Source organism: Scyliorhinus torazame, chromosome 11, assembly GCF_047496885.1.
Source record: "Scyliorhinus torazame isolate Kashiwa2021f chromosome 11, sScyTor2.1, whole genome shotgun sequence".
Taxonomy (NCBI): Eukaryota; Metazoa; Chordata; class Chondrichthyes; order Carcharhiniformes; family Scyliorhinidae; genus Scyliorhinus; species Scyliorhinus torazame.
Window position 1 is genome coordinate 30,674,474 of NC_092717.1, and position 20,740 is coordinate 30,695,213.

Consider the following 20,740-nt stretch of genomic DNA (forward strand, 5'->3'; position numbering starts at 1 on the left):
CCCTTTATTTGCGATATTGTACTATGTAACATTTATTTTCTGGGCTGTTTCATGTTGATGTCATATTGGTTATAAATTAAAATTAATAATTTCATTTTTAATAAACTGCAGAGCATGGTCAGGGTGCCGAAAAAACAATGATCTGACAATGGTTGCTGCTTCACAGAAGATCCGGGCCTCGGTTTCATGTGAGCCAATCCTCTTTCAATGCTAATAGATCACCTCCAACACCATAAACGCTTATTTTCTGGAGTAACCTTTATGTGGCATCTTATTGATCATCTTTTGGAAATCCAAATACACTAGGACCAGGATTCTCCACCCTCGTTTTCAGCAGGCGAGGAAGCAGGGGTGGGGGATATCCGGCGGGAGTCCCCAAACAGCTTTTACACTGGTGCTGGTGGGATTTCCTGGTCAGCTTGTCCCCACCAATGCCGGCAGGCAGCACACAGCTTTTCCCACCATCACTGACGATTAATTAAAAACTGACAAAACTCTGCCTTAAATCTACTGGCCCTCCTTTATCTCCGCTACCTGTTACATCCTCCGAGAACTCTAAGAAATTTGTCAAACACGATTTCCCTTTCACAAAACCACGTTGTCTTCCCCCAATAGTATGATTTTCTAAATGCACTACTTCCTTAATAATAGATTCCAGCATTTTCCCTCTGGCAGGTATCAGGCTAATTGGCCCATAGTTTCCTGCTTTCTGTTACCCTCCTTTCTTGAACAGAGGTTATTACATTTGATGGAACCTTTCCAGAACCTAAGGAAGTTTGTAATATTACAACCAATGCATTCACAATTTCTGCAGCCACTTATTTAAAAACTCTAGGGTGCAGGCCTTCAAGTCCAGGGGACTTGCCAGCCATCAGTTTTCCCGACACTTTTTCTCCCTTCCTATTGGCTCTTGATTTTCTGTTATTCTTGGGACGCTCTTTGTGCCTTCTACTGTGAAGGTGGATAGAAAATACTTATTCAAGGCCTCTGACATTTCCTCGTTTCCCATTATTAAGTCTCTAGTCTCACCCTTTTAAAGGTGATCAGTGCTTTCAGCGGTTGGAGGGGAACAAAGAGGAGAAACTGGATGAAAAAGGGAAAATGAAGAAACACGCTTGGGCACAGACTAGGAAAGAATGGCAGACAACTAGGCTCCAAAGAACACCTGATGGGCAAGAGGAGGCGATCCACATTATTTCAGCAAGCATTTAAAGTTTCCTGCCATTATAATGTTTCCTTCTAGAAGAGAGATAAAAAGAAAATGATTGGATAAATGTAGTGTCTTTCACAACCACAAGACATCCCAAACCACCTGGGCATCACGCTTTAGGAAGAATATGAAGGCTTTAGAGAAAATGTAGAAAAAAGATTTACAAGAACGATTCCAGGGCTGAGAGCTTTCAAATACAAGGTTAGGTTGGAGAAGTTGAGGTTGCTCTCCATTGAGAAGGTGCAGTGGGATTTGAAAGAAGTGTTCAAAATCATGAGGACCCTAGACAGGATAGATAAGAGAGAAACTGTTCCCTTTGCGGAGGGATGTGTGAACTAGATTACGCAGAATTAAAGATGATTGGCAAAAGAATCAAAGGTAACTAATGAATACATTTCTTAAGCGGCCTGTGATTAGGATCTGGAATGCACTGTCTGGGAGGGTGATGGAAGCAGGTTGAATTATGGCATCTGAAGATAAAAAAAACGTGTTGGATTTTTATGGGGAAGGATGGGATAGTGGGATTAGCTGAATTCCTTTTACAGGAAGCCAACATTGACTCAAAGGCCTGTATGGACTCCTGTGCTGTAACCATTCTATGGTTCTATAATCAATGAAGTATTTTTGAACAGGAGCCAGTGTTGTAATGCAGGAGACATGGCAGCTAACCCGTGAATAACAAACTCCTACAGACGATAATACGAGAATGACCAGGCAATTGTTTTTTGCGAAGTTGATCAAGGAATAAATATTCGCCAAGATACTGGGGTTAACTCCCCTGCTCTTTTTCAAAATAGTACCATGGGATCTTTTTTTATACCTACTCGAGAGAGGGCAGACCGTTTTAATATCTCAGCCAAAAGACGGTACCTTCCTTCGTACTACAATAGGAGTGTCAGTCTCAACTTTTCTGTTCAAGTCCTGGAGTAAGACTTGGAACTCACAATATTTTAGTTACGAGGTGAGAGCACAGGTAATATTTACAGCTGACACCTAAATTTAGAGATGGACTTTTAAAATGTTCTCCAGGTTTCAGGGTCTGTCAGCATGATGAATTACCAAAGACAGAGTTAAGAGTTAGTTTTTTCACTGAATGGAAAGAGGCCCTACGGCCGATCGTGTCAGGAATGTGTTGTGTCAGATATGTCAGGAATAAACAAATGACTAGGGTAAGAGTAGGGCCAGTCAAGGACAGTAGTGGGAAGTTGTGCGCGGAGTCCGAGGAGATAGGAGAGGTGCTAAATGAATATTTTGTCAGTATTCACACAGGAAAAAGACAATGATGTCGAGGAGAATACAGAGATTCAGGCTACTAGACTAGAAGGGCTTGAGGTTCATAAGGAGGAGGTGTTAGCAAGTCTGGAAAGTGTGAAAATAGATAAGTCCCCTGGGCCGGATGGGATTTATCCTAGGATTCTCTGGGAAGCTAGGGAGGAGATTGTTGAGCCTTTGGCTTTGATCTTTAAGTCATCTTTGTCTACAGGAATAGTTCCAGAAGACTGGAGGATAGCAAATGTTGTCCCCTTGTTCAAGAAGGGGAGTAGAGACAGCCCAGGTAACTATAGACCAGTGAGTCTTACTTCTGTTGTGGGCAAAATCTTGGAAAGGTTTATAAGAGATAGGATGTATAATCATCTGGAAAGGAATAATTTGATTAGAGATAGTCAACACGGTTTTGTGAAGGGTAGGTCGTGCCTCACAAAGCTTATTGAGTTCTTTGAGGTGACGAAACAGGTGGATGAGGGTAAAGCAGTTGATGTGGTGTATATGGATTTCAGTAAAGCGTTTGATAAGGTTCCCCACGGTAGGCTACTGCAGAAAATACGGAGGCATGGGATTCAGGGTGATTTAGCAGTTTGGATCAGAAATTGGCTAGCTGGAAGAAGACAAAGGGTGGTGGTTGATGCGAAATGTTCAGACTGGAGTCCAGTTACTAGTGGTGTACCACAAGGATCGGTTTTGGGGCCACTGCTGTTTGTCATTTTTATAAATGACCTGGAGGAGGGCGTAGAAGGATGGGTGAGTAAATTTGCAGATGACACTAAAGTCGGTGGAGTTGTGGACAGTGCGGAAGGATGTTACAAGTTACAGAGGGACATAGATAAGCTGCGGCGCTGGGCTGAGAGGTGGCAAATGGAGTTTAATGCAGAAAAGTGTAAGGTGATTCATTTTGGAAGGAATACCAGGAAGACTGAGTACTGGGCTAATGGTAAGATTCTTGGCAGTGTGGAGGAGCAGAGAGATCTCGGTGTCCATGTACATAGATCCCTGAAAATTGCCACCCAGGTTGAGAGGGTTGTTAAGAAGACGTACGGTGTGTTAGCTTTTATTGGTAGAGGGATTGAGTTTCGGATCCATGAGGTCATGTTGCAGCTGTACAAAGCTCTGGTACGGCCGCATCTGGAGTACTGCGTGCAATTCTGGTCGTCGCATTATAGGAAGGATGTGGAAGCATTGGAAAGGGTGCAGAGGAGATTTACCAGAATGTTGCCTGGTATGGAGGGAAGATCTGGGGCGGAGAATCCCGCCCCCGCAGTGTCCCAAAGTCTCCGCACCACAGATTTGACGGGGGCGGGAATCACGCCACGCTGGTCGGGAATCACCGATTCTCCGGCCCGCGATGGGCCGAAGTCCCGCTGCTGGAATGCCTGTCCCGCCAGCGTGGATTAAACCACCTTTTGAACGACGGGACAAGGCGGCGGGGGCAGGCTCCGGGGTCCTGGCCGGGGGGGGGGGGGGGGGGGGGGGGCGCGGGGCGATCTGGCCCCGGAGGGTGCCCCCACGGTGGCCTGGCCCGCGATCGTAGCCCACCGATCCGCGGACGGGCCTGTGCCGTGGGGGCACTCTTTTTCTTCCGCCTTCGCCATGGTCTTCACTATGGCAGAGGTGGAAGAGACCTGCTCCCGACCCGCGTCGCCCAGCAAAGACCTCTCAGCGCCGGCTGGCGTGGCGCCAAAGGCCTTTCCCGCCAGCCGGTGGAGCGGAAACTGCTCCGGCGTGGGCCTAGCCCCTCAAGGTGAGGGCTTGGCCCCTCAAGGTGAGGGCTTGGCCCCTCAAGGCGCGGAGACATCCGCACCTTTGGGGCGGCCCGACTCCGGAGTGGTTCCCGCAACTCCATCATGCCGGAACCCCCCGCCCCGCCGGGTAGGGGAGAATCCCGCCCCTGATGAGGAAAGGCTGAGGCACTTGAGGCTGTTTTCGTTAGAGAGAAGAAGGTTAAGAGGTGACTTAAGAGGCATACAAGATAGCCAGAGGATTGGATAGGGTGGACAGTGAGAGCCTTTTTCCTCAGATGGTGATGTCTAGCATGAGGGGACATAGCTTTAAATTGAGGGGAGATAGATATAAGACAGATGTCAGAGGTAGGTTCTTTACTCAGAGAGTAGTAAGGGCATGGAATGCCCTGCCTGCAACAGTAGTGGACTCGCCAACACTAAGGGCATTCAAATGGTCATTAGATAGACATATGGACAATAAGGGAATAGTGTAGATGGGCTTTAGAGTGATTTCACAGGTTGGCGCAACATCGAGGGCCGAAGGGCCTGTACTGCGCTGTAATGTTCTATATGTCCAATTCGGCCACCAAGCACCGATCTCCTCTAATCGCATTTTCTCGCACTTGGCCTGTAGCCTTGTGTGCTATGGCATTTCAAATGCTCATCTAAATATTTCTTAAATGTTGTGAGGGCTCCTGCCTCGACCCACCCTTTCAGGCAGTCAGTTCCAGATTCCAACCACCCTCTGGGTGAAAAGGTTTTTCCTCACATCCCCTCTAAACTTTCTGCCCTTTCACCTTAAATCTCTGTCCCCTGGTCATTGACCCCGACTCCAATGGTAAAAGCTCCTTCCGATCTACACCCCTCAATTTTATACACCTCCTCAGCCTTCTCTGCTCCAAGGAAAACAACCCAGCCTAACCAGTCTCTTGACAGTATCCTTAAAAATCCTTACAAACTAATTTGCCTCCCTGAACATGTTAGAAGTTGATATAACCCATTACCCCATCTTTAACACAACTTTTGAACTCTTAAAAGCAAAACACTATGGCTGCTGGAAATCTAAAATGGAGAAGGAAATCTGTGGAGTTGAAGAAGTTGCTCAAGGCAAGAACAAGTTTTTATTTCAGGCCTTTTATATTGCCCTTCCTATGAAAAATGTAACACTATTATCTTAGTACGTGGCTATAACGTTTATTTGTCAAAATGTATAAGTCGCATAAATTAAAATAAATGGTTAATCAGGTCAGATGCAAATTTCTTGTAAGTTACAAATAACCCACTTTCGCATTACTGGAATAAATCTAAATAAAATCAATATCAACTATATGACAAGCAATAGCCCTGTAAATGTGCAGTATTAATTTCTAGTTCCTCCAAAAACCTAAGCATATGCATTCTGCTCTACTTGTTGGGCCAACGATATGAAAAAGAACAGTTTCAACATTGGAATATGTTAACTTTGCCACCATTTTAGTAAATATTATTTGCGGTAATTGAAAGGGGAGGGGGCAAGAAAGAGAGAGACAGACTGGCAGACAAGGAAGGAAAAGTGAAATGTCAGCTATTCTCCCTTCCTTCTGTCCTGGATGATGCATTAAAACTATGTAAAATTGATCATCTTCATGTGCTGACAATGCTGCAGACCCCACAGAAATTGCAGTCAGGATTTTGAAAGTTGGCTTTCTGAAGTATTAGAGGGGAATATTTAAGAAGTTGCCAGTAAATGCTTTGATGTGGTTACTTTGATTTTCCCCCCCCTCAAGAACAAAAAACCCTTAGGGAGTATTATGAACATATGTTATTCCAGAACAGCATAAAGTATGGTAACTAAAAAAGGGATGCGGTAATACTTTTAAAAGGACAATGAAAAAATATTCCTGATGCAACCTGGAAGCTTGCAGATTTTACAAAAGCTAAACAAACATAACGGGGCAGAAAGGTACTATATTATTAAATAGAGCAACATGGGGCCGTATTCTTCCTTTGAGGTTGATGTAGACAAACTCCTAACAGAGGAGGCTCCCAATGCGGCCCCCACTAGGCAGACCGATAGGCAATGCTGGGTGAGGATGGACAGCCCCCCAGGGTGAGTCAACACCACCACTTTGCCCCTAGCACCAACCCCCATCCCACACAATCGTAGCCCGCTCCCTCTCCCAGAGGACGATCAAGCCCCACCCGTCAGCAGTTTGCTCGCACCCTACCCTGCACCACATGCCAACAGCCATACTGCCCACTATGGCCGGGTATCCTGAACACAGACCACTGGCCGCAGATCCCCTGCGCTGCCCGCGTATCTCACACTGTGCATTCGCTGTTCCCGAAGGAGAAGATGGTCCACAACCCCAGGGAGAGGGAGGAAGACCAGAGTGAGTACGCCGGACCTGTGGCAAGTCACCGTTGCAGAGCAGATGCTGTTGGACCTAGTCAGCAGGGTTGGCGAGCGGGCACTTGCCGAGGCGGAGGTCAGCATCAGAGACTCATGTGAGCCCCAACGAATTGCGATGTCCCTATGGCACGTGTGTCACCCTCCCTCTCACACCGCGACAACACATGATCTAAACCATGCATTGTGTCTTTTGTCTTGCAGGATCACCTGATGACGAAGCGAGACTGGTTGGTGACCCACTCCCCCAGCTACAACCCCTCAACACCACAGAGCATATGTCTGGGGACGACACCGACTTCTGGTCACTGTTCTGACTGGCACCCTCCACCCCCAGAGATACTCCCTCGGCTGGGCACTATTGTGAAGAAGGGGCAGATGGTCAGAGTGCAGCCCGACCCCAGAGACTAGCTACCTTCCAGACAAGTTTTGCATTTCTGGAAAGGGCGGTCCCACCAATATTGGAGATGTAGGCGCAGAGCCGGAGACTACAGGAGGGAGTGTCAGCAAACATCCAGCGCCTGCAGTGCAGTTGGAGGAGTCCTGCTGGAGCAGGAGGTGGTGCCGACCATGCATGCCACCCAGGCCAACCCCGCACGGGTGGCGTCCACGGTGGAGGCTTATGGTGCGAAGGTATCGGCTATTGGTAAAGATGTCCACGGTCTGGGGCACTCTGTGCGGGTGGTGGCCGAGGCACAGGACAGGGCGAGCACGTCACAGGCAGCCATGTCCACGGCCACATAGACTCTGCAGCAGCGCTTCAGAGCTTTGCTCTTCACAACGGGTCATGGCTGCGTGCATCGAGGGCATGGGGTGCGGGCGCTGGAGGTGGACACGGGTCAGGAGGCCAACCCCTGGTCACCCTCGGAGACGGCAGGGGACGGGCCAGATATGCGGGGTCAAGGTTCGTTCCTGTGTTTCTATCGTCCCAAGTCCTTGAATCATTCCAGTCATTTATTTTAAAGGGATTTCTTTTATGTTTTTTGATTAATGAACTCTTTGCCCTGTATTTGAACGTTTTGCTTTAGTTCTTATGCAAGTCTGTTGATCATTAGCAAAAAAGTTGTATTTTGGATACCCCCAATCAACCGGACAATTGTCTCTTACTAAAAGATAGATTAAGAGATGCGACAGCCGGTATACACAAGGCATAATGCAACGCCTCCTACCCACCTCCTCCTTGGCCTGTTAGGCAGCAGGCTCTCCAGCCTCACCACTGACTCCGGCTCCTCTGGGGCAGGTTCCGGTTCTACAGGATCCTCCCCGAGCAGCTCCTGCTCATGCAGTCTCATTGTGTCTGCTAGGGTTGCAGCAGCTAGGCACATGCTGACCATTCATGGTTCAACACCAAAATTCTTTGTCAGGGGGTAAAATGTTAGCATGGTGAGTATTCCTGTGCCCAACCAGGTCCAACGGTCTGCACGGTGGCCCTGGTCTACAGTGCAGCCCTGGCCCCCTCATACCCCACCCGTTCCCTCTGACACTGTGCCCTCCACACCTCTGGCCCCAATAGTGCCTGGCACCCTGCCACCTGTCCCTGCCAGCAAGGGTATCAGTGGCTGGCGCTACCCATGCCAGTGGTACGCTCTGCGGCCCCTGTCCTGCACCCTCCTGTGGGTCAACTGTGGGGGGGTACTCCTTGGGTGGGCTGTCAGCAAGGTGGCAGTAGGTTGTGGCGTGGGTTGGGGCATTAACCAGCGCCATGTTTAGTGGCGTGCAGCAGGCAGGATCCATGGGTGGGGCTCGGCCAGAGGTGTGGGCACCTGTGGGGATTGTAGCTGTGGTGTGCTGTGGGTCCTTTGTGCGGCGCATTGGTTGTGCCTACACTTCTGGGGACAGGATGGATGGGGCCAGGGGCAGAGTGGACATGCAGGTCTTGGTGAACAGCTGGTAGTCCTGCAGGTTGGGCTAGCCGATGCTGTTTTTGATGCTGTTATTGGTGGGATGTCTGCCCTGAGAGGGGCTGTGTGCCAGGGAGGGTGCCGATGGCCACAAAGCATGTGTCCACTGGTTGAGGCACGCCCCACAGTCCCCCTGCTGCGCTTGAAGTAGGCAGCACCTCGGATGGGTGCACCGGTGTTCCAATACCTGATGGGTGAAGGGCTGCGCTGGACTACGCCCATGCTGTGGATGGGTCGGGTGGGCTCTGTGGGCCCAAGGTGGGTGGCCTGGGGGGGTGGGGGAACCCATATGACCGGTGATGCTCTGCATATCTACGGACACGGTGGGCAATCAGTGGGTGTGCGGCCAGGTGGCTGCCTTGCAGGCCGCAGCAATGGCAATCCATGCCCAGCCAAGCCATCCTGGGGAGATACCCCAACCGCACAGCCGGTCTACTGGTCGCGCCCCCCAGGCCTGGCAGACACCCCCCAGCCAGTGGCACAACCGGCAGCCCACGGTTGTGCTTTTGGGAACAGACTTACCGCCTCTCTCGCCCTCAACAGCCACAGCGCCGGGTTTTTGATTTTAAATACAAGTGAACTGTGCCGAATCATTTCCGCCTGGCGGAGGCGGAGCATCGAGGGAGGCCGGAGACCACCCGGTCGAGCCCATTAATGATGTGCTAACGCCTGTTAGTGTACAATTTGCATACCGGCACGCAGTGTGGAATGCATTCACGCCGACTTCAAGGCATCGGAGTACGGTGTTCCATGGGCGCCCGGCACGAGCTCTATTTTCGGCTAGACACAATTCTCCGCCTGATCGCGATTCCAGTGTTGCTGGCCGGAGAATTATTTACTTAACCAATTAAGTGTCTGCTGTTCACATGGGGCACAGTGTGGAGAGAAATTTTAAACACACTGATCTTAAACACACCTGAAGCAGGTGGGGGAGGGGAGTCAATTCAGGACAGTTTAAAAAGAGCCTCTTGTAAACTCACTCCCAGTGAGTTCTCCCAGTGAGACAGAGAAGACAGCCAGGAGTGAGACAGCAAAGAGTGAGTTTGGGAATTTGAATCGAGGTGGGAATTCGAAGTTGGGTGGGGAGGAAGTGCTTTTTGTGACTGGTAAGTAGTGTTTCTGTTTTTCTGTTTCTTTCCATTGGTATATTTAATTATTTTTTTCTTCATTGTTTATTTATTTATTAAAATTTTTTTTGGGGGAAATTGAAATTGTTGAAGTTAAGCGAAGGTTTAAGACATGGCAGGAGATCTCAGACCCGTGTCATGCTCCTCGTGTGCGATGTGGGAGCTCAGGGACACGTCCACTGTCCCTGGCTCCTTCATGTGCATGAAGTGTGTCCAGTTGCAGCTCCTGTTAGACCGCTTGACGGCTCTGGAGCTGCGGATGGACTCACTTTGGAGCATCCGCGATGCTGAGGACGCTGTGGATAGCACGTTTAGCGAGTTGGTCACACCGCAGGTGAAAGGTACTGAGGGAGATAGTAAATGGGTGACCAAAAGACAGAGCAAGAGTAGGAAGGCAGTGCAGGTGTCCTCTGCGGTCATCTCCCTGCAAAACAGATATACCGCTTTGGATACTGTTGAGGGAGATGGCTCACCAGGGGAAGGCAGCAGCAGCCAGGTTCATGGCACCGTGGCTGGCTCAGCTGCACAGCTGGGCAGGAAGAAGGATGGCAGGGTTATAGTGATAGCGGACTCAATTGTAAGGGGAATAGACAGGCAGTTCTGCGGACGCAATCGAGACTCCAGGATGGTATGTTGCCTCCCTGGTGCAAGGGTCAAGGATGTCTCGGAGCGGCTGCAGGACATTCTGGGGGGGGGGGGGGGGGGGGGGTAACAGCCAGCTGTCGTGGTGCACATAGGCACCAACGATATAGATAAAAAACGGGACGAGGTCCTACAAGCTGAATTTAGGGAGCTAGGAGTTAAACTAAAAAGTAGGACCTCAAAGGTAGTAATCTCAGGATTGCGGGAAGTGAAAACATTAATGCTAAGCGATGCGGCAGGTTGTTACAGGAAGATATGGGTTCGACAAGGAAAATTAGGAGAAAGGTTAAGAGGAAATATAACTTAGGAGAGGTTACTGATCAAGGTGTTAAGATTAAGAACGGAGGTAAAAAAGCCAACATAAGTGTACTTTACCTGAATGCTCGTAGTATTCGGAATAAGGTAAATGAGTTGATGGTGCAAATCATTGTGAATGACTATGATTTAGTGGCCATTACTGAAACATGGTTAAAGGATGGTCATGACTGGGAGTTAAATATCCGAGGGTATCAAACTTTTCGGAAGGACAGAGTGGATGGTAAGGGAGGTGGTGTAGCTCTGTTATTTAAGGATGACATCCGGGCAACAGTAAGGGATGACATCGGTGCTATGGAGGATAAGGTTGAATCCATTTGGGTGGAAATCAGGAATAGTAACGCGAAAAAGTCACTGATAGGAGTAATCTATAGGCCACCAAATAGTAACATTATGGTGGGGCAGGCAATAAACAAAGAAATAACAGACGCATGTAGAAATGGTACAGCAGTTATCATGGGGGATTTTAATCTACGTTGATTGGTTTAACCAGGTCGGTCAAGGCAGCCTTGAGGAGGACTTTATAGAATGTATCCGCGATAGTTTCCTCGAACAGTATGTAATGGAACCTACGAGGGAACAAGCGGTCCTAGATCTGGTCCTGTGTAATGAGACCGGATTGATTCAGGATCTCATAGTTAGGGATCCTCTCGGAAGGAACAATCACAATATGGTGGAATTTAAAATACAGATGGAGGGTGAGAAGGTAAAATCAAGCACGAGTGTTTTGTGCTTAAACAAAGGAGATTACAATGGGATGAGAGAAGAACTAGCTAAGGTAGACTGGGAGCAAAGACTTTATGGTGAAACAGTTGAGGAACAGTGGAGAACCTTCCAAGTGATTTTTCACAGTGCCCAGCAAAGGTTTATACCAACAAAAAGGAAGGACGGTAAAAAGAGGGAAAATCGACCGTGGATATCTAAGGAAATAAGGGAGAGTATCAAATTGAAGGAAAAAACATACAAAGTAGCAAAGATCAGTGGGAGACTAGAGGACTGGGAAATCTTTAGGGGGCAACAGAAAGCTACTAAAAAAGCTATAAAGAAGAGTAAGATAGATTATGAGAGTAAACTTTCTCAGAATATAAAAACAGATAGTAAAAGTTTCTACAAATACATAAACCAAAAAAGAGTGGCTAAGGTAAATATTGGTCCTTTAGAGGATGAGAAGGGAGATTTAATAATGGGAGATGAGGAAATGGCTGAGGAACTGAACAGGTTTTTTGGGTCGGTCTTCACAGTGGAAGACACAAATAACATGCCAGTGACTGATGGAAATGAGGCTATGACAGGTGAGGACCTTGAGAGGATTGATGTCACCAAGGAGGTAGTGATGGGCAAGCTAATGGGGCTAAAGGTAGACAAGTCTCCTGGCCCTGATGGAATGCATCCCAGAGTGCTAAAAGAGATGGCTAGGGAAATTGCAAATGCACTAGTGATAATTTACCAAAATTCACAAGACTCTGGTGTGGTCCCGGTGGATTGGAAATTAGCAAACGTGACACCACTGTTTAAAAAAGGAGGTAGGCAGAAAGCGGGTAATTATAGGCCAGTGAGCTTAACTTCGGTAGTAGGGAAGATGCTGGAATCTATCATCAAGGAAGAAATAGCGAGGCATCTGGACGGAAATTTTCCCATTGGACAGACGCAGCATGGGTTCATAAAGGGCAGGTCGTGCCTAACTAATTTAGTGGAATGTTTTGAGGACATTAACAGTGCGGTAGATAACGGGGAGCCAATGGATGTGGTATATCTGGATTTCCAGAAAGCCTTTGACAAGGTGCCACACAAAAGGTTACTGCATAAGATAAAGCTGCATGGCATTAAGGGGAAAGTAGTAGCATGGATAGAGGATTGGTTAATTAATAGAAAGCAAAGAGTGGGGATTAATGGGTGTTTCTCTGGTTGGCAATCAGTAGCTAGTGGTGTCCCTCAGGGATCAGTGTTGGGCCTACAACTGTTCACAATTTACATAGATGATTTGGAGTTGGGGACCAAGGGCAATGTGTCCAAGTTTGCAGACGACACTAAGATAAGTGGTAAAGCAAAAAGTGCAGAGGATACTGGAAGTCTGCAGAGGGATTTGGATAGGCTAAGTGAATGGGCTAGGGTCTGGCAGATGGAATACAATGTTGACAAATGTGAGGTTATCCATTTTGGTAGGATTAACAGCAAAAGGGATTATTATTTAAATGATAAAATATTAAAACATGCTGCTGTGCAGAGAGACCTGGGTGTGCTAGTGCATGAGTCGCAGAAAGTTGGTTTTCAGGTGCAACTGGTGATTAAGAAGGCAAATGGAATTTTGTCCTTCATTGCTAGAGGGGTGGAGTTTAAGACTAGGGAGGTTCTGCTGCAATTGTATAAGGTGTTAGTGAGGCCACACCTGGAGTATTGTGTTCAGTTTTGGTCTCCTTACTTGAGAAAGGACGTACTGGCACTGGAGGGTGTGCAGAGGAGATTCACTAGGTTAATCCCAGAGCTGAAGGGGTTGGATTACGAGGAGAGGTTGAGTAGACTGGGACTGTACTTGTTGGAATTTAGAAGGATGAGGGGGGATCATATAGAAACATATAAGATTACGAAGGGAATAGATATGATAGATGAGGGCAGGTTGTTTCCACTGGCGGGTGAAAGAAGAACTAGGGGGCATAGCCTCAAAATAAGGGGAAGTAGATTTAGGACTGAGTTTAGGAGGAACTTCTTCACCCAAAGGGTTGTGAATCTATGGAATTCCTTGCCCAGTGAAGCAGTAGAGGCTCCTTCATTAAATGTTTTTACGATAAAGATAGATAGTTTTTTGAAGAATAAAGGGATTAAGGGTTATGGTGTTCGGGCCGGAAAGTGGAGCTGAGTCCACAAAAGATCAGCCATGATCTCATTGAATGGTGGAGCAGGCTCGAGGGGCCAGATGGCCTACTCCTGCTCCTAGTTCTTATGTTCTTATGATCTCTCCCCGCATGTTCGCTGCAAGGTTTGGCACAGAAAACACTGATTCTAGTAGACTTGGGAACACTATTGTTCGGCCATTTCAGTGAGCCATTATGAGACATCCATATTGCTTTGAACCTAGAAGTCCGAGGGTAGGGTTCCTTCCATAAAAAGAACATGAGTGATTCAACAGAGTTCATTTTTACATCAATGTGACACTTTTACAAAACTCTCAAAACATCACAGTATGATCTAAACTTGCTTTCGATTATTAGTCCAATTTGGTTTAAGAATTCAGTAACATAACCACAACAGTAAAATATCCCTGTTCTGGGTAACACCGGGAATTTTCCTCACATCCATCCAACGAGGCAGGTGGAATGGTGATTTATTATCTCTGCTGAAAAAAGCACCTTTGACAACACGCTCCTTCAGTACTGCAGTGAGGTTATATTATTTAATCCTGCAGAGGGGGGCACAAATCCATAAAGACTCAAGAGTTAACTGTGCTGTTATTGAGCCAAGGGTGGATTGGAAAATAGCAAGGCAGAGCACGTGTGTGCAATGGAGAGAAAGAACACAGACGTGACAGGTAGATCAAAAAGAGGTGGTGCTACAACCAGTCATGTGAAAAGTGAATACCGTTGTATTGAAAAGTAGAAGGATGCCTCCCTGTGCACTTTGTCCATGAAGCATGCAGAGATTTATTTATCTAATTGTGTTATTTTTCCCTTCAGTCTCAATAGTGCGTTAATCAGGCGAGGAACATATATACCATGTATTGATTTTGTGAATAAAGCAGATCAGTATGTTTTCTTTATACAACCAAAAAGGGATTAATTCATGGGCAATGATAATTTTGCAAACAAATGTCGCCTAAGGCAAGAGCAAAGAACATGTAACATGACTGAATTGGGTAATGCAAGTTATTGATGTGACTGACGATAATTGAGGGAATGCTTGGTTGCGCACGGTCACATGTCCATACTATAACCTGAAGATTATTTACAGGAACTCATAGCCCAGAGAGAAGATATCTCCTATTATGCTTGACAAAAAGCTAAAAGCAGTAGGTTATTTCAATATATGCAAATTTTAAAAAATGCACTTCTGTACACATTTTGACGTAGTGACGAGAAAGAGATTAAATTCACAGTGCTCTTTCACACAAGGACTTTGAATAAATGTCTCTGTCAGTTGCAAGGATCCTGCATAAAATATTAGACCACCGTAATTCACTTTTTCCAGGCTATTGTGGATCCACAGCATAAAATGTCTGTCCCACAATTTGTTAGATTTTGTCAAAGTTTTCCATTACCCTGCAATCATATTTGTAGGCTTCCTACCATACCCACTAAACCTAATAAGGACTCATTGCTGTGGAAGTGAGTTTAAAAAAAATATTTTTACATTTTGAAGTTCTGTCAAACTAGTGAGATCCATGCATGTCTATGCTCAAAAGTGCAGACCTGGGCGGTCCATCATTTTATAGCCCGGGGACTCATCTACTGAGTGGTGAATACCGATTCCTGGGTCTGACCAGGTGGCTTTGGAGCCAAGTGTTTCAATGCAAACAGCATGAAATATGATTTGAGCTGCGTCTCCCTCCATTTTATGTCCCTAAGATGCACTCGGCCATATTTATGGAGCCGCAATTTGCCAACACAAATGGTCATGAAAAACTGCAGAGAGAAGGTGATGCAGCAGACCACGTACCATATATTTTTTCATCTCAGCCCACCCCAAATCCATTGAAGAGGAGACAGAAAGCTTAGATTGACATGCATTCAGTTTGTGTCAATACACTTTCATGAGTAAGGGAAACATGTTTCTAACCTCATTTTGAAGACTACGCATTTTGAATTAATAATTGGGGTAAAAAAAACTTAGAAAATCTTAACCCAAGATTGGAGATATTTTGGTAGCATCCATATCTCTGGGCCAGAAGCATAAATTTCAAATCCCATTCCGGGACATGATAATCTGACCAAATTGGTTGGTTAACAGCCTCTAAATCCTTCCAATATGCCCGACGGCAGGCGGCTAAGAACAGGAGAGTTTCCTGGTAAGCTACACTGCAGTTGGCAACAGAAAACCACTGCAGTATTTTGCCAAGCATAATCATAGACCAATCCTTTGAAGTTGATGGGTGCCAATGTTCTCTTAGGGCTTGGTACCTGAAGGAGCAGGAACCCAGGACGCTGCCAATTTTAGAGTTTTTATCAGGGATCGGAACACAGCTGCAGAATAGCAACCTAAAATGCTGGGAACGCTTAGACGGTCTGATAGCATCTGTGAAATGAGAAACAATTAATGTTTTAATGTTTGTGACTTTTCATCAAAACTCTGTTCCTCACTTCACAGATGCTGCCAGACCTGTTGAGTGTTTCCAACAGTTTTGGTCGCTATTCTGTTTTTATTCCAGATTTTCAGTATGTATTGTGGGCTGTAGAATAGGGTTAATGTTATAAGCAGGAGTGAAATTATACATTTAGAGTTAAAAACCCTTAAAATAAAACCTTGTAGATGTGCACCACTATCCTAAGTGCAAATGTAAGCATTTCAAAATCAAATTTGAAAGACTCTTTTAGGGATAAGGACCGATAGTTCACCACACTAAATTTCACTTGGTATTACATTGCAATACAAGCTGAACACGCCCCATTAGCTTTTTGCTGTGTCTTTTTTAACTGCATAATTTATGATTTTCACTTTCACTTTGTGGTGAAATGAAACTCTCAGCTGATGAAATTGGACTTCCCCCTCGATTTCCCTCATAAATAGAAGAGCAGGTGCAAGAGGAGCATTCACGCACCTCAAATAGTCCCTACTGCACTGACTGAAAGATGCCTTTAATCTTCCTGATTTTGTGGTAAGTAACACTTTTCACATTTGATATCATTCCCTTGTAATTTAATTGCTGTTGATTTTTAAAAAAAGGATCAACTTTTCCTGAAATTGCAAAATCAGATGGCAATTTATTTGCATTTTTTCCATTCTGTGAGAGAATATCTGTGGATAAGCAAGAATCTCATACATCTATTATCTAGGCTTATTTTGTTCCGCTCATGTGAACAGAAAATAAGAGTACAGAGGAAGGAAGCTATTTTTCTCAAATGGCATTAATGATGAGTAGAACAAATATACTTGTGTGGTAGACATTATAAATTTTTCAAAAGGGACACTGGGATAAATCCACATTAGATAAACAGAGGTCATTTCCCAACAGACCTGATTTGATTAAATCCGTTTTGTACAAAAAATGATGAATTACCTCATCTATTTTAAGATTCAGTCTAAAAATGTTTTTGAACGAGACTGGTACACATCCGTGACTTCTACTATGTAACCACGAAAAATTTCCGATTACACTGAAAAACTGTGAGACCTGCAACTAGTACAGCCACTATTGGATATGTTCACTAAGAATAACTTTGAAATAGCTATAGACAAATTTTCAAAACAGTATATCTAACCAAATTTGAAAGTGGATCAATTTATCTTAATTGCTTTTAAATTCTGCCCAACTGTGGTTTAAAATTATTTGATTTACTTTTGCTTCCACAGCTGGTACCACTGCAGGCATCCATTCACAGTATCGACTGAGTACAATGCCACTAAGCACAGAGTGACTTTACAAGCATCCTGTCAAAAGCAAACTATAATCAACACCTTAAAAAAGATTTCATACAATATGCCCCCCGGCATTGAACAAGATGTAACAATAGTTAGCAACAACATTGAACTCTCCGTCGACTTTATAACCACAAATAACTCATTTGACGCCATTGAAGAATACAAAAGGACAATCATCAAACAAATGTTATCAAGTGTGTCAAAACAAGGGTACAAGTTTCCTAAGTACAACCATCTTCTGAAGGGGCAACAGCACTTTATGCTGGTGCATTTCATATGTTTTAAACAATGTCTCACATTACCGAGGAGAGGCACTGCAGAACTATACAGAGGGATTACAAAGGAACTGGAAATTGCAGATAGAAATACTAATTTCAAAAGTACGAGACATCAAGAACACAAGTTGATATCAATGCATAAGGAAGACTCTAGCTTGAAATTGAAATAATGGAACAAATCTTCCATTGAAATTCAACAATAATTCCAAAATGCGAATATAAGACAAGACTGATAACACAGAAAATGCTCTAAATAAAACTGTTGAGTTAAATGGATGGTTCAATTGATCATCAAGATACTTTTTCTCTGCCCTTCATGTAAACCTCTTGCCATGTGAAAGCTCACAGCTAATTTTCCACAGATCAAATTACTTTTGTTTCCCAATTTGCAATGGTATTATTTGCACAATGTTACAAAAACATGTTGTAATATATCAAAGAACAAAGAAAATTACAGCACAGGAACAACGGGCAACTCAACATTTGATCTACTGTTATATTTGTCATAATGTATAGTCACATTTTAATTTTTCAATAAATAATAAAATTTGTGTAACACTGACATGTCTCCCAAGCTTTCTTTTGAAAAGTTTAGGGTGGAATTCTACCAGTGGCATACCGTGTCCGCTGATGGAACTGAAAGTAGGTGACACTGCCACTTTCTGTGCTTTGTCCTGTTTCTTACGTGATTACAATTAAAATTTAAAATGTTCGGGTCATGCCCGAGAGACATGTGATTCTGCGGCAGGGGAAGCTTTTCAATGGTGAAACTCACCGTCGGCTAACAATGCTGTAACTTTGAGTGATCTGTAAAAGAGCTTCCTGGTCAAACTGGGGAGGCTCTGCATCATGGCCAAAACTTTCCTGCCCAACTCAGTTACCGTAAGACTTATTGAGAGTACAAAGGTGACACAGCTATCTTTTTTTTTTTTTTTATAAATTTAAATTTCACTTGTAAATATTTCATATTATATTGGTTTCATTTTATTCATGTGTGCAGCATGATTATTTGTTGAGTCTAGCCTAGTTAGAGAGCTAAATGTACTGGTTTAACTCATGGTTGACACGCATTGATGGGATATTACTTTATTGTGAAATAAATGATGTTGCGCATTTTTGCTCACTCTTTACTGAATGTTCACGTTAGTGTTCAGTGCTATACTTGCCGCACTGTGGAACCTAGTTGAACTGCAGGATCAGCAGAACCTTCCTTTTATACATTGCAAAGGACATTGTCCTAGATCACTCTCAGCAGAGGTAATGGGAATGTTGCAGGTGTATTGAAAGTTCTGTAAGGATTTTGCCTGCGACACCCTGAGATGGACCAACATTTGGACAGTACTTACACTGCCCCATAAGCTCTTATTTTCCTACCTTGACTGGCTTTCCCCCCCCAAGTCCACTACACCCAGGTGGCAGACCATTCCCACTGCACTCCTCTATGCCCGTAAATTACTATCTCTGTCCTTCCTTAGATCCCTCGTCCATTTCTCCATGCACTTGAACCTCAACTTGTTGCAATCCCAGAATGGAACCCTGGCTCAAAAGACCATGGGCGTGATTCTCACTCCAGCGACACTGGAATCGTGAAGCGCGATTGGGCGGAAGAATCGCTCGCCAATTGAAAATAGAAGCCGGAGCCAGGTGTCCAACAGAATGCCATGCGTGCCTCGTCAGAGGCGTGAATGTGTTCCATACCATACATCAGCATGAGCATGCAAATTGTACAGTATACGCCGTTGGCATATCATTAACTGGCCCGACTCAGCAATTTCCAGGCACCCCGCAATGCTCCGCCTCTGCCAGGAGGAATTATCAATGGCAAGGTAGACTTGTGGTATTTAAAAAATCGGAAAGCGGAGGGAGAGGGGTACGAAAATTCCCAACATCGCTATATTGTGCTGACAGTTGTGCCGCTCGCTGGGTGGGCTTCTGCAAGGGCCAGGGGGGCTGTAGGGTCGGGGTGGATGGGCACGGACAACCATTGCTGCAGCCTGCAGGACAGCCATGCGGCTACGCACGCCGCTAACTGCCCACTGTAAACTTAGCACTACAGGTCATATGGTGCCTCCCCAGGCCTTCTCCCTAGGTACCTTCTGGCTCCAGCCGACCCATCAATGGGATGGGCATGCTCCAGAGCAGCCACTGACATATTCTTGACTGGTATGAGGATATGTGGGGAGTGGAGTGCCTACATGCAGCTCCTGCTTGTCGGGTGCTCGAGTGCCAATTCCGACCCCGGCGAATCACATGCCAGCGTTTGTTGGAATTACACTTGTTCCACATAGAACGATACAGCGCAGTACAGGCCCTTTGGCCCACGATGTTGCACCGAAACAAAAGCCATCTAACCTACACTATGCCATTATCATCCATATGTTTATCCAATAAACTTTTAAATGCCCTCAATGTTGGCGAGTTCACTACTGTAGCAGGTAGGGCATTCCACGGCCTCACTACTCTTTGCGTAAAGAACCTACCTCTGACCTCTGTCCTATATCTATTACCCCTCAGTTTAAAGCTATGTCCCCTCGTGCCAGCCATTTCCATCCGTGGGAGAAGGCACTCACTGTCCACCCCATCTAACCCCCTGATCATTTTGTATGCCTCTATTAAGTCTCCTCTTAACCTTCTTCTCTCCAACGAAAACAACCTCAAGTCCATCAGCCTTTCCTCATAAGATTTTCCCTCCATACCAGGCAACATCCTGGTAAATCTCCTCTGCACCCGCTCCAAAGCCTCCACATCCTTCCTATAATGCGGTGACCAGAACTGTACGCAATACTCCAAATGCGGCCGTACAAAAGTTCTGTACAGCTGCAACATGACCTCCTGACTCCGGAACTCAATCCCTCTACCAATAAAGGCCAACACTCCATAGGCCTTCTTCACAACCCTATCAACCTGGGTGGCAACTTTCAGGGATCTATGTACATGGACACCTAGATCCCTCTGCTCATCCACACTTCCAAGAACTTTACCATTAGCCAAATATTCTGCATTCCTGTTATTCCTTCCAAAGTGAATCACCTCACACTTCTCTACATTAAACTCCATTTGCCACCTCTCAGCCCAGCTCTGCAGCTTATCTATATCCCTCTGTAACCTGCTACATCCTTCCACACTATCGACAACACCACCGACTTTAGTATCGGCTGCAAATTTACTCACCCACCCTTCTGCGCCTTCCTCTAGGTCATTGATAAAAATGACAAACAGCAACGGCCCCAGAACAGATCCTTGTGGTACTCCACTTGTAACTGAACTCCATTCTGAACGTTTCCCATCAACCATCACCCTCTGTCTTCTTTCAGC

At 45.5% G+C, this 20,740-nt stretch overlaps 1 protein-coding gene and 1 long non-coding RNA gene across 3 annotated transcripts in view; one reads left to right on the plus strand and one right to left on the minus strand.

The window, feature by feature from the left end:
* Nucleotides 1-20,740, minus strand: part of LOC140385216 (protein disulfide-isomerase TMX3-like) — a 169,293-nt gene that overhangs the window by 41,775 nt on the left and 106,778 nt on the right. The gene's annotated exons all lie outside the window — the stretch shown is intronic.
* LOC140385984 (uncharacterized) lies at nt 16,182-17,985 on the plus strand. The gene is made up of 2 exons (XR_011933503.1): nt 16,182-16,383; nt 17,079-17,985. It is a non-coding gene; the product is annotated as an uncharacterized lncRNA (long non-coding RNA).